This window comes from Mixophyes fleayi, chromosome 3 (genome assembly GCF_038048845.1).
Source record: "Mixophyes fleayi isolate aMixFle1 chromosome 3, aMixFle1.hap1, whole genome shotgun sequence".
Taxonomy (NCBI): domain Eukaryota; kingdom Metazoa; phylum Chordata; class Amphibia; order Anura; family Limnodynastidae; genus Mixophyes; species Mixophyes fleayi.
In genome coordinates this window covers 22,989,032-23,008,296 of record NC_134404.1, presented here as the reverse complement: position 1 = coordinate 23,008,296, position 19,265 = coordinate 22,989,032, and the positions used below count along the sequence as shown (strand labels likewise).

Below are 19,265 nucleotides of genomic sequence, written 5' to 3'. Positions count from 1 at the left end.
ACGGTATGCATACTTCTCATTGACTGTGCTGGTGTATTGCATATCTTGCTGGACTGTGTTGGTTCTCCTCTGGAGTCTGCTATCCGCTGAGTCTATTGCCATCATTGACTGTGTTAACTTGTGCTGGACTACTTCAAGAGACTTCCTATATTTGCAGACCTGTTCAGTCATTTATATATATATTGTGCATGTTACTGTGGATCGTATATAAGGTGCCTGTGTATATCCTGTGTTGCAGTCTCTCCCCGTGCACCTCCTCACATATATATTCAGTGGTACAACTTGCTAGTAGCAGACCACTGATCCCTGTTTCCAGTATCACCTGTTCCAGTATCCTCTCACATAGCAGTGGTACAACTTGCTATCGCAGACCACTGACTCCCCGGATACCTCCACTTGGATTCCATTCCTTCACTCAGACAGCGGTACAACTTGCTATCCGCAGACCGCTGACTCTCATCACCTCCTCGTTTCTGTTGGACATTCCTCCTCACTATAGCAGTGGTACAACTTGCTATCGCAGACCACTGACTACCTTCACGTGTCCTTGTCCTACAGTTCCTCGTGTACTATTACCTCCATATTACCAGTGCTGCTAGTCATAGACTTTCCTGAGTATCTCATCATCTGCTGTTTCCTGTTCCGTGATCACCCAGCTACCAGAGTACCCTATTACCATCTACATTGCTCTGGCAAGCCTACCACCTGGTGATCCCTGGGTAAAGACTCCTAGTGCCCGTGACAGTAAGATCAGGCCATGACAGACCCAGATACGGAACCTACAGCCAAAGAGATGCTGCAGCATCTGGTCAGCCGTGTAGAGCAACAGGATGCCCGCCAACAGCTGTTACTTCAGTGTTATCAATCGTTAACCTCCCAAGGAACATCTGGACAGACAGTGACAGCTACTACTGAGGCTCCTGTGCTTTCCTCCGTTTCCCCAGTGCCATCCCAGGTGTCTACAGCTTCTACGCTTCACCTGCCTACTCCGTCAAAGTACGATGGGGACCCCAAAACTTGTAGGGGTTTCCTTAACCAATGTTCAGTCCATTTTGAGCTCCAACCTCAAAATTTTTCTACCCATCGTTCCAGAGTGGCCTATCTTATCTCTTTGTTTTCTGGACAAGCCCTGGCTTGGGCCTCCCCTCTGTGGGAAAGAAACGACCCAATATTGCAAGATAGTGCCAAATTCATTGCTACATTTCGAAGTGTGTTCGATGAACCAGGTCGTGTGACCTCCGCTGCTTCCAGCATCCTCCGTCTGCGACAAGGATCTCATACAGTAGGACAGTACGTCATTCAATTTAGGATCTTAGCCTCTGAACTTCAGTGGAACACTGAAGCTCTAGTTGCCGCCTTCTGGCAGGGGCTCTCCGATAAAATTAAAGATGCACTGACTACCCAGGAGCTTCCTTCGTCACTTGAAGATCTGATCTCTCTTTGCCATCGTGTTGATATGAGATTTCGTGAAAGAGAGGCTGAGAAAACAACTTCTGCTAAAGCACCTCTTCGTTCTAACCCTCAATTTCGTCCAGTTTCACCCTCTGTGATTCCCATGGAGATAGGACGTTCCTAATTATCTTCAGAGGAGAGGAAACGAAGAGTAAAGAATAGACTCTGTATCTATTGTGCTGATTCCACTCATATGCTCAGCTCTTGCCCTAAGAGATCGGGAAATGCCAGGCCCTAACTAGTTCCGGAGAGGTGAAGTTAGGGTCCCTGGAGTCCTCTCCATCTTCCATGAAATCTAAAGTCTGTGCCTTTGACGTTACGATTTCCTGTGCTACCAAAACCTTTGAGTCACAGGCATTGATTGATTCCGGAGCAGCAGGAAATTTTATTTCCAAATCATTAGTAAATCAATGGTCTCTACCTGTGATTACCTTAAAAACACCCATTACTGTGACGGCTATAGATGGATCACGTCTCATCAACGGTCTCATCACTCAGAGTACGTCTCCAGTAACCCTTCAGATTGGTGCCCTGCATCATGAAGAAATATCGTTTTTAATCCTTCCTGTTACGACAAGTCCAATTGTCTTAGGCCTTCCATGGCTTCAGTGTCACTCTCCCCAGATTGACTGGCGCACCCCTCAAGTCACGTCTTGGGGGTCTGAATGTCACCATCGTTGCCTTTCCCAAGTCATTCCTCTCAAAGTACAGCAATCTTCCATCTCATCTACCTCACCGGGACTCCCTCCTCAATATGCTTCATTTACTGATGTTTTTGATAAAGCTCAGTCTGAACGTCTTCCTCCTCATCGTTCTTGGGATTGTCCGATCGACCTTCTACCTGGCAAGACTCCCCCCAGGGGCCGGGTCTATCCACTCTCGTTACCTGAAACTCAAGCTACATCTGAGTATATACAGGAGAACCTCCAGCGTGGGTTTATTCGACCTTCCACCTCTCCCGCTGGAGCTGGGTTCTTCTTCGTTAAAAAGAAGGATGGATCTTTACGCCCTTGCATAGATTTTCGTGGACTCAATGCCATTACTATCAAGAATCGGTACCCCATTCCGCTGATCACTGAGCTATTCGATCGCATCAAGGGAGCCCGTATCTTTACTAAGTTGGATCTTCGTGGTGCCTACAATTTAATCAGAATCCGTTCCGGTGACGAATGGAAGACAGCGTTTAACACCAGAGACGGGCATTACGAATATCTGGTAATGCCTTTCGGGCTGTGTAATGCCCCCGCTGTTTTTCAAGGTTTCATTAATGAGATCTTCCGGGACTTATTATATGTATGTGTCGTCGTCTACCTGGACGACATATTGATCTTTTCACAGGACCTGCCTTCTCACCACCAACATGTGGCAGAAGTCCTTTCCAGGCTACGGAAAAATTCATTGTTCTGTAAATTAGAAAAATGTTCATTCGAATTACCCCAGATTCCATTCTTGGGGTATATAGTTTCCGGAGTTGGCCTGAAAATGGATCCCGACAAGGTGAATGCTGTACTACATTGGCCCCAGCCAACTACTCTTCGTGCCATCCAGCGTTTTTTAGGTTTTGCCAATTACTATAGACGCTTCATTCAAGACTTTTCTTCCATTGCATCTCCTATTGTGGCCTTGACTAGGAAGGGGGCTAATCCTAAGCAATGGTCACCTGAGGCTCTTCAAGCCTTTCAAATACTAAAAGAGTCCTTCTCTTCGGCTCCAATCCTTCGACAGCCTGATGTGACACTCCCCTTCTTCCTGGAAGTAGATGCCTCTAATGTGGGCTTAGGAGCTATTCTCTCCCAACGCTCGGAACAGCAAAAATTTCATCCTTGTGCCTTCTATTCTCGGGGTCTCCTGCCCGCAGAGAAGAATTATACTATCGGGGACAAGGAGTTACTGGCTATCAAAGCTGCATTAGAGGAATGGAGATACTTATTGGAAGGAGCTCGCCATCCGGTGACGATCTTCACAGATCATAAGAACTTGTCATATCTCCAGTCTGCCCAATGCTTGAACCCTCGTCAAGCAAGATGGTCTCTTTTCTTTTCCCGTTTTGAATTAATAATAACCTTCAAACCAGCTGCCAAGAACAAAAAAGCTGACGCTTTATCTAGAGCTTTTATGACGTCCTCTGATATAGAAGAGGTTTCCAACCATACCATTCTAGACCCCAAATGTATCTCACTGGCTGCTTCATCCACCAAAACGCTACCATTTGGGAAGACCCTCGTGCCTCCTACTCTAAGGAGGAAAATCCTTTCGTGGTTCCATGCCTCTCGTTTTTCTGGGCACGCCGGTGAACACAAGACCTTTGAGATTCTCTCTCGAAGTTACTGGTGTCCTTCAATGAGGAGAGACGTCAAAGAGTTCATTGCTTCCTGTGAGCTATGTTCCCAGTTTAAATCCTCCCGCAGAACTCCAGCAGGGTTGCTGCGACCACTACCCATTCCGTCCAAACCGTGGACCCATATTAGTATGGATTTCGTTACTGACTTACCACCTAGTAAGAATCATAACACTATTTGGGTGGTGGTGGACAGATTTTCGAAGATGGCTCATTTCATTCCTCTGGCTGGTTTGCCTTCCTCGTCCATTCTGGCTGAACATTTCATTAAAGAGATCTTCCGTATCCATGGATGTCCGTCTGAGATTGTGTCGGATAGAGGAGTACAATTCGTTTCCAGATTCTGGCGAGCCCTTTGTAAAACCTTGGGCATACGATTAGCACTCTCATCTTCTTACCATCCGCAATCTAACGGACAAAGTGAACGTGTCAATCAAGATCTTGAGACTTTTATAAGGATGTTCTCATCAGCCAATCAAGACAACTGGGTAGAGTTGCTCCCTTGGGCTGAATTCGCCCATAACAACATGTATCACGAGTCATCATCCAAAACTCCATTTTTTGTGGTCTACGGTCACCATCCGTCTTTTCCGGAATTTCCTGCCCTCCCGCCCACCCAAGTTCCTGCGGTGGAGATTGCTTGTCAGACCTTTAAAAATATCTGGTCTCAGGTCAAAACCTGTTTAAAGAAGACATCTATCAAATATAAATCTTTCGCAGATAAGAAGAGGCGGGCTATTCCACCACTAAAAATTGGAGATCGTGTCTGGTTATCTACTAAAAACATTCGTTTGAAGGTTCCATCTATGAAATTCGCCCCTCGTTTTATTGGTCCATATAGGATCATTCAAGTAATCAATCCAGTATGTGTGAAACTTCTTCTTCCTAAGAATCTTCGGATTTCCAATGCCTTCCATGTGTCTTTACTCAAACCTCTTATCATCAACCGTTTCTCAACTCCTCCCTCAGCTCCGCAGCCAGTTCAAGTTCATCAGGAGGAGGATTTCGAGATTACTGAGGTATTGGATGCAAAAATTTCGCGAGGAGTCCTCCGTTTCCTCGTTCATTGGAAGGGCTTTGGTCCTGAGGAGCGCTCTTGGATCAAAGCTGAAGATCTTAATGCTCCTGCCCTTTTGAAGAAGTTCTACTCCAAAAATCCGGACAAGCCCGGTTCCAGGCGTTCTGTGCCCACCTTTAAAAGGGGGGGTACTGTCACTCACCGTACCGTGAGTGCCTCTTCCCGGACATTTAGGAACCGTGGCCGTCCTCCATCCTGAGGGTCTGCGCATGCGCAGCCCTTTCCTACCCTTCAGTGTATGTCCCTTTAACTTAATTGGCAGATCAGGCAACACTCCCTATATTAAGCACCTGTGGTCAACACCACGTTGCCTGATCTTGGAGTCTCATTCCCTATGAGTCTCTGAAGGTGTTCCTGTATTCCTCGTGTTTTCAGCGCTGCTGATTCCTGTGGTTTCCAAACCACTTCTACCTCTGTGGTTTCCAAACCACTTCTACTACTGTGGTTTCCATACCACTTCTACCATCAACTGTATCATCGTGACTGTTAGCTGATTCCTATCCGCTGCCTCCGTGCACTACAGTCTTCCAAACCACTTCAACGCTATTACTTATTATTGTGACTGTTTGCTGGTTCCTACCCGCTGCCTCTGTGCACTCCAACCGTTACTTTACATCCACTCACCTGTTCCTCATCAAGTCCGTGAGCTGATTCCTATCCGCTGCCTCCGTGCACTACAAGCCTTCAGCCTGCAACTCGCCTGTGTTCATTATCGTGACTGTTAGCTGTTGTCTATCCGCTGCTTCCGTGCACTACAGCCTCCAGCCTACAACTCGCCTGTGTTCATCATCGGGATTGTTAGCTGATGTCTACCCGCTGCTTCCGTGCACTACAGCCTCCAGCCTACAACTCGCCTGTGTTCATCATCGTGACAAGTTAGCTGATTCCTATCCGCTGCTCCTGTGCACTGCAGTCTCTTCTCAGCTCTCCTGTGTTTCCTCGAGACTGCTGCTCTCATTGCCATTTGCTACTCTCCGTGATCAACAGCTCCTGGTCTACTCTGCTCTCCCGTGTTCCATCGCTACTGACAACTATTGGTTGCTACTGGTTACCTCCGTGTACCGCAGAGCCCTGCTGCTGCTGACCGCGCTATCACCCATCTACTGCTGATCCGCTCTCCACGTCTTCACGTGTCCCGCAGGTCTACCCTCCTGTCTGCATTGGATTTATATCTCATCTACTACTCCTCTGCTGGATCATCTCCACTCTCCTGGGTCCTGCGTGAGTCCAGTTCCACGTGTTATTTATTCCTGTGGATTCGTGTCCCTGTTGGTCTACTTATCTGTGCGCTGCACCTACTGACCGCTGCCTCAGGTATCCTGGGACTTCTCATCCAGCCGGCCTCCTGCCGTTCAGGTATCCCTGCACTCCTATCTGACTACCTGCTTCTGAACCACGGTATGCATACTTCTCATTGACTGTGCTGGTGTATTGCATATCTTGCTGGACTGTGTTGGTTCTCCTCTGGAGTCTGCTATCCGCTGAGTCTATTGCCATCATTGACTGTGTTAACTTGTGCTGGACTACTTCAAGAGACTTCCTATATTTGCAGACCTGTTCAGTCATTTATATATATATTGTGCATGTTACTGTGGATCGTATATAAGGTGCCTGTGTATATCCTGTGTTGCAGTCTCTCCCCGTGCACCTCCTCACATATATATTCAGTGGTACAACTTGCTAGTAGCAGACCACTGATCCCTGTTTCCAGTATCACCTGTTCCAGTATCCTCTCACATAGCAGTGGTACAACTTGCTATCGCAGACCACTGACTCCCCGGATACCTCCACTTGGATTCCATTCCTTCACTCAGACAGCGGTACAACTTGCTATCCGCAGACCGCTGACTCTCATCACCTCCTCGTTTCTGTTGGACATTCCTCCTCACTATAGCAGTGGTACAACTTGCTATCGCAGACCACTGACTACCTTCACGTGTCCTTGTCCTACAGTTCCTCGTGTACTATTACCTCCATATTACCAGTGCTGCTAGTCATAGACTTTCCTGAGTATCTCATCATCTGCTGTTTCCTGTTCCGTGATCACCCAGCTACCAGAGTACCCTATTACCATCTACATTGCTCTGGCAAGCCTACCACCTGGTGATCCCTGGGTAAAGACTCCTAGTGCCCGTGACAGCCTATATTTGAACCTTTCCAGTAAATCTCTCAAGTCTCTTAACTGGTGTAATGCCTTGTCCAATAATCCTAACATCTACAAGAAGAATTGGTGAAATACAGGTCTTGAGGACTTTGGAACCATAATTTACAGAGTTCCACAATGAATTGGCTCACTAGTTTGCTGACTATTTACTTGTTTTTAAGATAGTATATTCTTCTCACCTCAACCTGGACATCATTTTGCCTTCTTAATTTCCCTCTCCTAGGAATAATGGAAAAAAGGTAACTTGTATTTCAGAAGATGACAGTTAACCATTTTATAGAAAGTGCAAGGATTTAGAAAATTCTATGTTCAGCATGTCTTCACCTCTTTTCCAAAAGCAGGTCATCAGGCTTCTAATTCGGGGCCTCCTGAATGTGCTCAAACACTGAGATACATCCTCTCTTATGGATTGTATTATAACTTTGCCCATTAAAGAAGAGTGCTTTAATGGACATTGAAGTGATGTTACTATCTTTGCCAGTGTTAATATGCTACTGTGGCCCTAAATCTCACAAGTCACAACACAAAGCATCTGCATGAAAGTTTTTCAAAATAGGTAAAGGGTGGCGTGCAGACATGTTAATGTTTCTTTTTTTTAAAATGACTCATTGCCTCTGTCAGCCTTTCCTTTACAGTGCAACACTGAGCCATTCCATCATTGTTTTAAAATCCTTATTAATCAATTTTTTTCCCATTCATCTGTTATTTTGCTTGATTTCCTTGGCTCTCCCGGAGACATAACTTTCAGTTGCGAAAGTAACCATAAAAGCTGGAGATGCCGGGGATTGAAGCCGGGGCCTCATACATGCGAAGCATGCGCTCTACCACTGAGCTACATCCCCTTTTGTTTTTTGAGCAGGGAGTTCGGGTGATTGCATATTTACATGTTATTCCAGTGCCACTACTTTACCAGTCGTCTTAATTAAATCTAAGAGGATGGAACGATGAGCACCATTATACTCTGATGGTGAGTAGAGAAACTGTGGTTTCCGCAGGTGATCAGGATTGCAGTAGAGACGCAATTCAAACTTTGGATGTTTGTGAGCCTTCCTTATCAGCGATTGATTTTTTTATCAGAAACCCTAGCAGTTGTAATGGAAGGCATGGAAATTTTCACAGTTGATGGTCAGCAGAGTACTGTCCGATAGCCTGTAGTCTGCTAGGAAGTCATCCAGCTCTAAAAGATATTCAATGGTATGGAAGACTTTTGCAACCTGGTGTGTAGCATGCAAAGTGCATGTTGGAAACTTTTTGGCTAATAATATGAAAGAGTTCCTTTCGACAGGTTTTGAAAATCACCTGAGCCCTGAACGTTGAACATGCAATTTATCCATTCTTTAAGCACACTTAGGCATTGTATCCTTTAATTGTCATATTATTTAGTGAGTCTAACGGTTGAATACGCCCAAATCATTGTAGAATCTCGCCTGTGCTTTAACATTCTTTCTTAGAGCTCTTTTGTGCCTATATTTGAACCTTTCCAGTAAATCTCTCAAGTCTCTTAACTGGTGTATTGCCTTTTCCAATAATCCTAACATCTACAAGAAGAATTGGTGAAATACAGGTCCTGAGGACTTTGGAACCATACTTTACAGAGTTCCACAATGATTTGGCTCACTAGTTTGCTGACTATTTACTTGTTTTTTAAGATAGTATATTCTTCTCACCTCAACCTGGACATCATTTTGCCTTCTTAATTTCCCTCTCCTAGGAATAATGGAAAAAAGGTAACTTGTATTTCAGAAGATGACAGTTAACCATTTTATAGAAAGTGCAAGGATTTAGGAAATTCTATGTTCAGCATGTCTTCACCTCTTTTCCAAAAGCAGGTCATCAGGCTTCTAATTCGGGGCCTCCTGAATGTGCTCAAACACTGAGATACATCCTCTCTTATGGATTGTATTATAACTTTGCCCATTACAGAAGAGTGCTTTCATGGACATTGAAGTGATGTTACTATCTTTGCCGGTGTTAATATGCTACTGTGGCCCTAAATCTCACAAGTAACAACACAAAGCATCTGCATGAAAGTTTTTCAAAATAGGTAAAGGGTGGCGTGCAGACATGTTAATGTTTCTTTTTTTTAAAATGACCCATTGTCTCTGTCAGCCTTTCCTTTACAGTGCAACACTGAGCCATTCCATCATTGTTTTAAAATCCTTATTAATCATTTTTTTTCCCATTCATCTGTTATTTTGCTTGATTTCCTTGGCTCTCCCGGAGACATAACTTTCAGTTGGGAAAGTAACCATAAAAGCTGGAGATGCTGGGGATTGAAGCCGGGGCCTCATACATGCGAAGCATGTGCTCTACCACTGAGCTACATCCCCTTTTGTTTTTTGAGCAGGGAGTTCGGGTGATTGCATATTTACATGTTATTCTAGTGCCACTACTTTACCAGTCGTCTTAATTAAATCTAAGAGGATGGAACGATGAGCACCATTATACTCTGATGGTGAGTAGAGAAACTGTGGTTTCCGCAGGTGATCAGGATTGCAGTAGAGACGCAATTCAAACTTTGGATGTTTGTGAGCCTTCCTTATCAGCGATTGATTTTTTTATCAGAAACCCTAGCAGTTGTAATGGAAGGCATGGAAATTTTCACAGTTGATGGTCAGCAGAGTACTGTCCGATAGCCTGTAGTCTGCTAGGAAGTCATCCAGCTCTAAAAGATATTCAATGGTATGGAAGACTTTTGCAACCTGGTGTCTAGCATCCAAAGTGCATGTTGGAAACTTTTTGGCTAATAATATGGAAGAGTTCCTTTCGATGGGTTTTGAAAATCACCTGAGCCCTGAACGTTGAACATGCAATTTATCCATTCTTTATTGGGCATTATATCCTTTAATTGTCATATTATTTAGTGAGTCTAACGGTTGAATACGCCCAAATCATTGTAGAATCTCGCCTGTGCTTTAACATTCTTTCTTAGAGCTCTTTTGTGCCTATATTTGAACCTTTCCAATAAATCTCTCAAGTCTCTTAACTGGTGTATTGCCTTTTCCAATAATCCTAACATCTACAAGAAGAATTGGGGAAATACAGGTCCTGAGGACTTTGGAACCATACTTTACAGAGTTCCACAATGAATTGGCTCACTAGTTTGCTGACTATTTGCTTGTTTTTTAAGATAATATATTCTTCTCACCTCAACCTGGACATCATTTTGCCTTCTTAATTTCCCTCTCCTAGGAATAATGGAAAAAAGGTAACTTGTATTTCAGAAGATGACAGTTAACTATTTTATAGAAAGTGCAAGGATTTACGAAATTCTATGTTCAGCATGTCTTCACCTCTTTTCCAAAAGCAGGTCATCAGGCTTCTAATTCGGGGCCTCCTGAATGTGCTCAAACACTGAGATACATCCTCTCTTATGGATTGTATTATAACTTTGCCCATTACAGAAGAGTGCTTTCATGGACATTGAAGTGATGTTACTATCTTTGCCAGTGTTAATATGCTACTGTGGCCCTAAATCTCACAAGTCACAACACAAAGCATCTGCATGAAAGTTTTTCAAAATAGGTAAAGGGTGGCGTGCAGACATGTTAATGTTTCTTTTTTTTTTAAATGACCCATTGTCTCTGTCAGCCTTTCCTTTACAGTGCAACACTGAGCCATTCCATCATTGTTTTAAAATCCTTATTAATCAAGTTTTTTCCCATTCATCTGTTATTTTGCTTGATTTCCTTGGCTCTCCCGGAGACATAACTTTCAGTTGCGAAAGTAACCATAAAAGCTGGAGATGCCGGGGATTGAACCCGGGGCCTCATACATGCGAAGCATGCGCTCTACCACTGAGCTACATCCCCTTTTGTTTTTTGAGCAGGGAGTTCGGGTGATTGCATATTTACATGTTATTCCAGTGCCACTACTTTACCAGTCGTCTTAATTAAATCTAAGAGGATGGAACAATGAGCACCATTATACTCTGATGGTGAGTAGAGAAACTGTGGTTTCTGCAGGTGATCAGGATTGCAGGAGAGACGCAGTTCAAACTTTGGATGTTTGTGAGCCTTCCTTATCAGCGATTGATTTTTTTATCAGAAACCCTAGCAGTTGTAATGGAAGGCATGGAAATTTTCACAGTTGATGGTCAGCAGAGTACTGTCCGATAGCCTGTAGTCTGCTAGGAAGTCATCCAGCTCTAAAAGATATTCAATGGTATGGAAGACTTTTGCCACCTGGTGTGTAGCATCCAAAGTGCATGTTGGAAACTTTTTGGCTAATAATATGGAAGAGTTCCTTTCGATGGGTTTTGAAAATCACCTGAGCCCTGAACGTTGAACATGCAATTTATCCATTCTTTATTGGGCATTATATCCTTTAATTGTCATATTATTTAGTGAGTCTAACGGTTGAATACGCCCAAATCATTGTAGAATCTCGCCTGTGCTTTAACATTCTTTCTTAGAGCTCTTTTGTGCCTATATTTGAACCTTTCCAATAAATCTCTCAAGTCTCTTAACTGGTGTATTGCCTTTTCCAATAATCCTAACATCTACAAGAAGAATTGGTGAAATACAGGTCCTGAGGACTTTGGAACCATACTTTACAGAGTTCCACAATGAATTGGCTCACTAGTTTGCTGACTATTTCCTTGTTTTTTAAGATAGTATATTCTTCTCACCTCAACCTGGACATCATTTTGCCTTCTTAATTTCCCTCTCCTAGGAATAATGGAAAAAAGGTAACTTGTATTTCAGAAGATGACAGTTAACCATTTTATAGAAAGTGCAAGGATTTAGGAAATTCTATGTTCAGCATGTCTTCACCTCTTTTCCAAAAGCAGGTAATCAGGCTTCTAATTCGGGGCCTCCTGAATGTGCTCAAACACTGAGATACATCCTCTCTTATGGATTGTATTATAACTTTGCCCATTACAGAAGAGTGCTTTCATGGACATTGAAGTGATGTTACTATCTTTGCCGGTGTTAATATGCTACTGTGGCCCTAAATCTCACAAGTAACAACACAAAGCATCTGCATGAAAGTTTTTCAAAATAGGTAAAGGGTGGCGTGCAGACATGTTAATGTTTCTTTTTTTTAAAATGACCCATTGTCTCTGTCAGCCTTTCCTTTACAGTGCAACACTGAGCCATTCCATCATTGTTTTAAAATCCTTATCAATCAAGTTTTTTCCCATACATCTGTTATTTTGCTTGATTTCCTTGGCTCTCCCGGAGACATAACTTTCAGTTGCGAAAGTAACCATAAAAGATGCCGAGGATTGAACCCAGGGCCTCACACATGCGAAGCATGCACTCTACCACTGAGCTACATCCCCTTTTGTTTTTTGACCAGGGAGTTCGGGTGATTGCATATTTACATGTTATTCCAGTGCCACTACTTTACCAGTCGTCTTAATTAAATCTAAGAGGATGGAACGATGAGCACCATTATACTCTGATGGTGAGTAGAGAAACTGTGGTTTCCGCAGGTGATCAGGATTGCAGTAGAGACGCAATTCAAACTTTGGATGTTTGTGAGCCTTCTTTATCAGCGATTGATTTTTTTATCAGAAATCCTAGCAGTTGTAATGGAAGGCATGGAAATTTTCACAGTTGATGGTCAGCAGAGTACTGTCCGATAGCCTGTAGTCTGCTAGGAAGTCATCCAGCTCTAAAAGATATTCAATGGTATGGAAGACTTTTGCAACCTGGTGTGTAGCATCCAAAGTGCATGTTGGAAACTTTTTGGCTAATAATATGGAAGAGTTCCTTTCGATGGGTTTTGAAAATCACCTGAGCCCTGAACGTTGAACATGCAATTTATCCATTCTTTATTGGGCATTATATCCTTTAATTGTCATATTATTTAGTGAGTCTAACGGTTGAATACGCCCAAATCATTGTAGAATCTCGCCTGTGCTTTAACATTCTTTCTTAGAGCTCTTTTGTGCCTATATTTGAACCTTTCCAATAAATCTCTCAAGTCTCTTAACTGGTGTATTGCCTTTTCCAATAATCCTAACATCTACAAGAAGAATTGGTGAAATACAGGTCCTGAGGACTTTGGAACCATACTTTACAGAGTTCCACAATGAATTGGCTCACTAGTTTGCTGACTATTTCCTTGTTTTTTAAGATAGTATATTCTTCTCACCTCAACCTGGACATCATTTTGCCTTCTTAATTTCCCTCTCCTAGGAATAATGGAAAAAAGGTAACTTGTATTTCAGAAGATGACAGTTAACCATCTTATAGAAAGTGCAAGGATTTACGAAATTCTATGTTCAGCATGTCTTCACCTCTTTTCTAAAAGCAGGTCATCAGGCTTCTAATTCGGGGCCTCCTGAATGTGCTCAAACACTGAGATACATCCTCTCTTATGGATCACCTGTGGCGTGCAGACATGTTAATGTTTCTTTTTTTTAAAATGACCCATTGTCTCTGTCAGCCTTTCCTTTACAGTGCAACACTGAGCCATTCCATCATTGTTTTAAAATCCTTATTAATCAAGTTTTTTCCCATTCATCTGTTATTTTGCTTGATTTCCTTGGCTCTCCCGGAGACATAACTTTCAGTTGCGAAAGTAACCATAAAAGCTGGAGATGCCGGGGATTGAACCCGGGGCCTCATACATGCGAAGCATGCGCTCTACCACTGAGCTACATCCCCTTTTGTTTTTTGAGCAGGGAGTTCGGGTGATTGCATATTTACATGTTATTCCAGTGCCACTACTTTACCAGTCATCTTAATTAAATCTAAGAGGATGGAACAATGAGCACCATTATACTCTGATGGTGAGTAGAGAAACTGTGGTTTCTGCAGGTGATCAGGATTGCAGGAGAGACGCAGTTCAAACTTTGGATGTTTGTGAGCCTTCCTTATCAGTGATTGATTTTTTTATCAGAAACCATAGCAGTTGTAATGGAAGGCATGGAAATTTTCACAGTTGATGGTTAGCAGAGTACTGTCCGATAGCCTGTAGTCTGCTAGGAAGTCATCCAGCTCTAAAAGATATTCAATTGTATGGAAGACTTTTGCAACCTGGTGTGTAGCATCCAAAGTGCATGTTGGAAACTTTTTGGCTAATAATATGGAAGAGTTCCTTTCGATGGGTTTTGAAAATCACCTGAGCCCTGAACGTTGAACATGCAATTTATCCATTCTTTATTGGGCATTATATCCTTTAATTGTCATATTATTTAGTGAGTCTAACGGTTGAATACGCCCAAATCATTGTAGAATCTCGCCTGTGCTTTAACATTCTTTCTTAGAGCTCTTTTGTGCCTATATTTGAAACTTTCCAGTAAATCTCTCAAGTCTCTTAACTGGTGTATTGCCTTGTCCAATAATCCTAACATCTTCAAGAAGAATTGGTGAAATACAGGTCCTGAGGACTTTGGAACCATACTTTACAGAGTTCCACAATGAATTGGCTCACTAGTTTGCTGACTATTTACTTGTTTTTTAAGATAGTATATTCTTCTCACCTCAACCTGGACATCTTTTTGCCTTCTTAATTTCCCTCTCCTAGGAATAATGGAAAAAAGGTAACTTGTATTTCAGAAGATGACAGTTAACCATCTTATAGAAAGTGCAAGGATTTACGAAATTCTATGTTCAGCATGTCTTCACCTCTTTTCTAAAAGCAGGTCATCAGGCTTCTAATTCGGGGCCTCCTGAATGTGCTCAAACACTGAGATACATCCTCTCTTATGGATCACCTGTGGCGTGCAGACATGTTAATGTTTCTTTTTTTTAAAATGACCCATTGTCTCTGTCAGCCTTTCCTTTACAGTGCAACACTGAGCCATTCCATCATTGTTTTAAAATCCTTATTAATCAAGTTTTTTCCCATTCATCTGTTATTTTGCTTGATTTCCTTGGCTCTCCCGGAGACATAACTTTCAGTTGCGAAAGTAACCATAAAAGCTGGAGATGCCGGGGATTGAACCCGGGGCCTCATACATGCGAAGCATGCGCTCTACCACTGAGCTACATCCCCTTTTGTTTTTTGAGCAGGGAGTTCGGGTGATTGCATATTTACATGTTATTCCAGTGCCACTACTTTACCAGTCGTCTTAATTAATTCTAAGAGGATGGAACGATGAGCACCATTATACTCTGATGGTGAGTAGAGAAACTGTGGTTTCCGCAGGTGATCAGGATTGCAGTAGAGACGCAATTCAAACTTTGGATGTTTGTGAGCCTTCTTTATCAGCGATTGATTTTTTTATCAGAAACCCTAGCAGTTGTAATGGAAGGCATGGAAATTTTCACAGTTGATGGTCAGCAGAGTACTGTCCGATAGCCTGTAGTCTGCTAGGAAGTCATCCAGCTCTAAAAGATATTCAATGGTATGGAAGACTTTTGCAACCTGGTGTGTAGCATCCAAAGTGCATGTTGGAAACTTTTTGGCTAATAATATGGAAGAGTTCCTTTCGATGGGTTTTGAAAATCACCTGAGCCCTGAACGTTGAACATGCAATTTATCCATTCTTTATTGGGCATTATATCCTTTAATTGTCATATTATTTAGTGAGTCTAACGGTTGAATACGCCCAAATCATTGTAGAATCTCGCCTGTGCTTTAACATTCTTTCTTAGAGCTCTTTTGTGCCTATATTTGAACCTTTCCAATAAATCTCTCAAGTCTCTTAACTGGTGTATTGCCTTTTCCAATAATCCTAACATCTACAAGAAGAATTGGTGAAATACAGGTCCTGAGGACTTTGGAACCATACTTTACAGAGTTCCACAATGAATTGGCTCACTAGTTTGCTGACTATTTCCTTGTTTTTTAAGATAGTATATTCTTCTCACCTCAACCTGGACATCATTTTGCCTTCTTAATTTCCCTCTCCTAGGAATAATGGAAAAAAGGTAACTTGTATTTCAGAAGATGACAGTTAACCATTTTATAGAAAGTGCAAGGATTTAGGAAATTCTATGTCCAGCATGTCTTCACCTCTTTTCCAAAAGCAGGTCATCAGGCTTCTAATTCGGGGCCTCCTGAATGTGCTCAAACACTGAGATACATCCTCTCTTATGGATTGTATTATAACTTTGCCCATTACAGAAGAGTGCTTTCATGGACATTGAAGTGATGTTACTATCTTTGCCAGTGTTTATATGCTACTGTGGCCCTAAATCTCACAAGTCACAACACAAAGCATCTACATGAAAGTTTTTCAAAATAGGTAAAGGGTGGCGTGCAGACATGTTAATGTTTCTTTTTTTTAAAATGACCCATTGTCTCTGTCAGCCTTTCCTTTACAGTGCAACATTGAGCAATTCCATTATTGTTTTAAAATCCTTATTAATCAAGTTTTTTCCCATTCATCTGTTATTTTGCTTGATTTCCTTGGCTCTCCCGGAGACATAACTTTCAGTTGCGAAAGTAACCATAAAAGCTGGAGATGCCAGGGATTGAACCCGGGGCCTCATACATGCAAAGCATGCGCTCTACCACTGAGCTACATCCCCTTTTGTTTTTTAAGTAGGGAGTTTGGGTGATTGCATATTTACATGTTATTCCAGTGCCACTACTTTACCAGTCGTCTTAATTAAATCTAAGAGGATGGAACGATGAGCACCATTATACTCTGATGGTGAGTAGAGAAACTGTGGTTTCCGCAGGTGATCAGGATTGCAGTAGAGACGCAATTCAAACTTTGGATGTTTGTGAGCCTTCCTTATCAGCGATTGATTTTTTTATCAGAAACCCTAGCAGTTGTAATGGAAGGCATGGAAATTTTCACAGTTGATGGTCAGCAGAGTACTGTCCGATAGCCTGTAGTCTGCTAGGAAGTCATCCAGCTCTAAAAGATATTCAATGGTATGGAAGACTTTTGCAACCTGGTGTGTAGCATCCAAAGTGCATGTTGGAAACTTTTTGGCTAATAATATGGAAGAGTTCCTTTCGATGGGTTTTGAAAATCACCTGAGCCCTGAACGTTGAACATGCAATTTATCCATTCTTTATTGGGCATTATATCCTTTAATTGTCATATTATTTAGTGAGTCTAACGGTTGAATACGCCCAAATCATTGTAGAATCTCGCCTGTGCTTTAACATTCTTTCTTAGAGCTCTTTTGTGCCTATATTTGAACCTTTCCAGTAAATCTCTCAAGTCTCTTAACTGGTGTATTGCCTTTTCCAATAATCCTAACATCTACAAGAAGAATTGGTGAAATACAGGTCCTGAGGACTTTGGAACCATACTTTACAGAGTTCCACAATGAATTGGCTCACTAGTTTGCTGACTATTTCCTTGTTTTTTAAGATAGTATATTCTTCTCACCTCAACCTGGACATCATTTTGCCTTCTTAATTTCCCTCTCCTAGGAATAATGGAAAAAAGGTAACTTGTATTTCAGAAGATGACAGTTAACCATTTTATAGAAAGTGCAAGGATTTAGGAAATTCTATGTCCAGCATGTCTTCACCTCTTTTCCAAAAGCAGGTCATCAGGCTTCTAATTCGGGGCCTCCTGAATGTGCTCAAACACTGAGATACATCCTCTCTTATGGATTGTATTATAACTTTGCCCATTACAGAAGAGTGCTTTCATGGACATTGAAGTGATATTACTATCTTTGCCAGTGTTTATATGCTACTGTGGCCCTAAATCTCACAAGTCACAACACAAAGCATCTGCATGAAAGTTTTTCAAAATAGGTAAAGGGTGGCGTGCAGACATGTTAATGTTTCTTTTTTTTAAAATGACCCATTGTCTCTGTCAGCCTTTCCTTTACAGTGCAACATTGAGCAATTCCATTATTGTTTTAAAATCCTTATTAATCAAGTTTTTTCCCATTCATCTGTTATTTTGCTTGATTTCCTTGGCTCTCCCGGAGACATAACTTTCAGTTGCGAAAGTAACCATAAAAGCTGGAGATGCCAGGGATTGAACCCAGGGCCTCATACATGCAAAGCATGCGCTCTACCACTGAGCTACATCCCCCTTTGTTTTTTGAGCAGGGAGTTTGGGTGATTGCATATTTACATGTTATTCCAGTGCCACTACTTTACCAGTCGTCTTAATTAAATCTAAGAGGATGGAACGATGAGCACCATTATACTCTGATGGTGAGTAGAGAAACTGTGGTTTCCGCAGGTGATCAGGATTGCAGTAGAGACGCAATTCAAACTTTGGATGTTTGTGAGCCTTCCTTATCAGCGATTGATTTTTTTATCAGAAACCCTAGCAGTTGTAATGGAAGGCATGGAAATTTTCACAGTTGATGGTCAGCAGAGTACTGTCCGATAGCCTGTAGTCTGCTAGGAAGTCATCCAGCTCTAAAAGATATTCAATGGTATGGAAGACTTTTGCAACCTGGTGTGTAGCATCCAAAGTGCATGTTGGAAACTTTTTGGCTAATAATATGGAAGAGTTCCTTTCGATGGGTTTTGAAAATCACCTGAGCCCTGAACGTTGAACATGCAATTTATCCATTCTTTATTGGGCATTATATCCTTTAATTGTCATATTATTTAGTGAGTCTAACGGTTGAATACGCCCAAATCATTGTAGAATCTCGCCTGTGCTTTAACATTCTTTCTTAGAGCTCTTTTGTGCCTATATTTGAACCTTTCCAATAAATCTCTCAAGTCTCTTAACTGGTGTATTGCCTTTTCCAATAATCCTAACATCTACAAGAAGAATTGGTGAAATACAGGTCCTGAGGACTTTGGAACCATACTTTACAGAGTTCCACAATGAATTGGCTCACTAGTTTGCTGACTATTTCCTTGTTTTTTAAGATAATATATTCTTCTCACCTCAACCTGGACATCATTTTGCCTTCTTAATTTCCCTCTCCTAGGAATAATGGAAAAAAGGTAACTTGTATTTCAGAAGATGACAGTTAACCATCTTATAGAAAGTGCAAGGATTTACGAAATTCTATGTTCAGCATGTCTTCACCTCTTTTCTAAAAGCAGGTCATCAGGCTTCTAATTCGGGGCCTTCTGAATGTGCTCAAACACTGAGATACATCCTCTCTTATGGATTGTATTATAACTTTGCCCATTACAGAAGAGTGCTTTCATGGACATTGAAGTGATGTTACTATCTTTGCCAGTGTTTATATGCTACTGTGGCCCTAAATCTCACAAGTCACAACACAAAGCATCTGCATGAAAGTTTTTCAAAATAGGTAAAGGGTGGCGTGCAGACATGTTAATGTTTCTTTTTTTTAAAATGACCCATTGTCTCTGTCAGCCTTTCCTTTACAGTGCAACACTGAGCCATTCCATCATTGTTTTAAAATCCTTATTAA

At 41.9% G+C, this 19,265-nt stretch overlaps 7 non-coding genes across 7 annotated transcripts; all 7 read right to left on the bottom strand.

Annotated features, from left to right (window-relative positions):
* Nucleotides 1-7,802: 7,802 nt before the first annotated feature.
* Nucleotides 7,803-7,874, bottom strand: TRNAA-CGC (transfer RNA alanine (anticodon CGC)). The gene has a single exon. It is a non-coding gene; the product is annotated as a tRNA-Ala (tRNA).
* A 1,416-nt stretch (nt 7,875-9,290) lies between these two features.
* On the bottom strand, nt 9,291-9,362 carry TRNAA-CGC (transfer RNA alanine (anticodon CGC)). Its single transcript has one exon. It is a non-coding gene; the product is annotated as a tRNA-Ala (tRNA).
* Nucleotides 9,363-10,772: 1,410 nt separating this feature from the next.
* TRNAA-CGC (transfer RNA alanine (anticodon CGC)) lies at nt 10,773-10,844 on the bottom strand. The gene has a single exon. It is a non-coding gene; the product is annotated as a tRNA-Ala (tRNA).
* A 2,736-nt stretch (nt 10,845-13,580) lies between these two features.
* On the bottom strand, nt 13,581-13,652 carry TRNAA-CGC (transfer RNA alanine (anticodon CGC)). The gene has a single exon. It is a non-coding gene; the product is annotated as a tRNA-Ala (tRNA).
* Nucleotides 13,653-14,913: 1,261 nt separating this feature from the next.
* TRNAA-CGC (transfer RNA alanine (anticodon CGC)) lies at nt 14,914-14,985 on the bottom strand. The gene has a single exon. It is a non-coding gene; the product is annotated as a tRNA-Ala (tRNA).
* A 1,409-nt stretch (nt 14,986-16,394) lies between these two features.
* TRNAA-UGC (transfer RNA alanine (anticodon UGC)) lies at nt 16,395-16,466 on the bottom strand. The gene has a single exon. It is a non-coding gene; the product is annotated as a tRNA-Ala (tRNA).
* A 1,409-nt stretch (nt 16,467-17,875) lies between these two features.
* Nucleotides 17,876-17,947, bottom strand: TRNAA-UGC (transfer RNA alanine (anticodon UGC)). The gene has a single exon. It is a non-coding gene; the product is annotated as a tRNA-Ala (tRNA).
* Nucleotides 17,948-19,265: the final 1,318 nt, after the last annotated feature.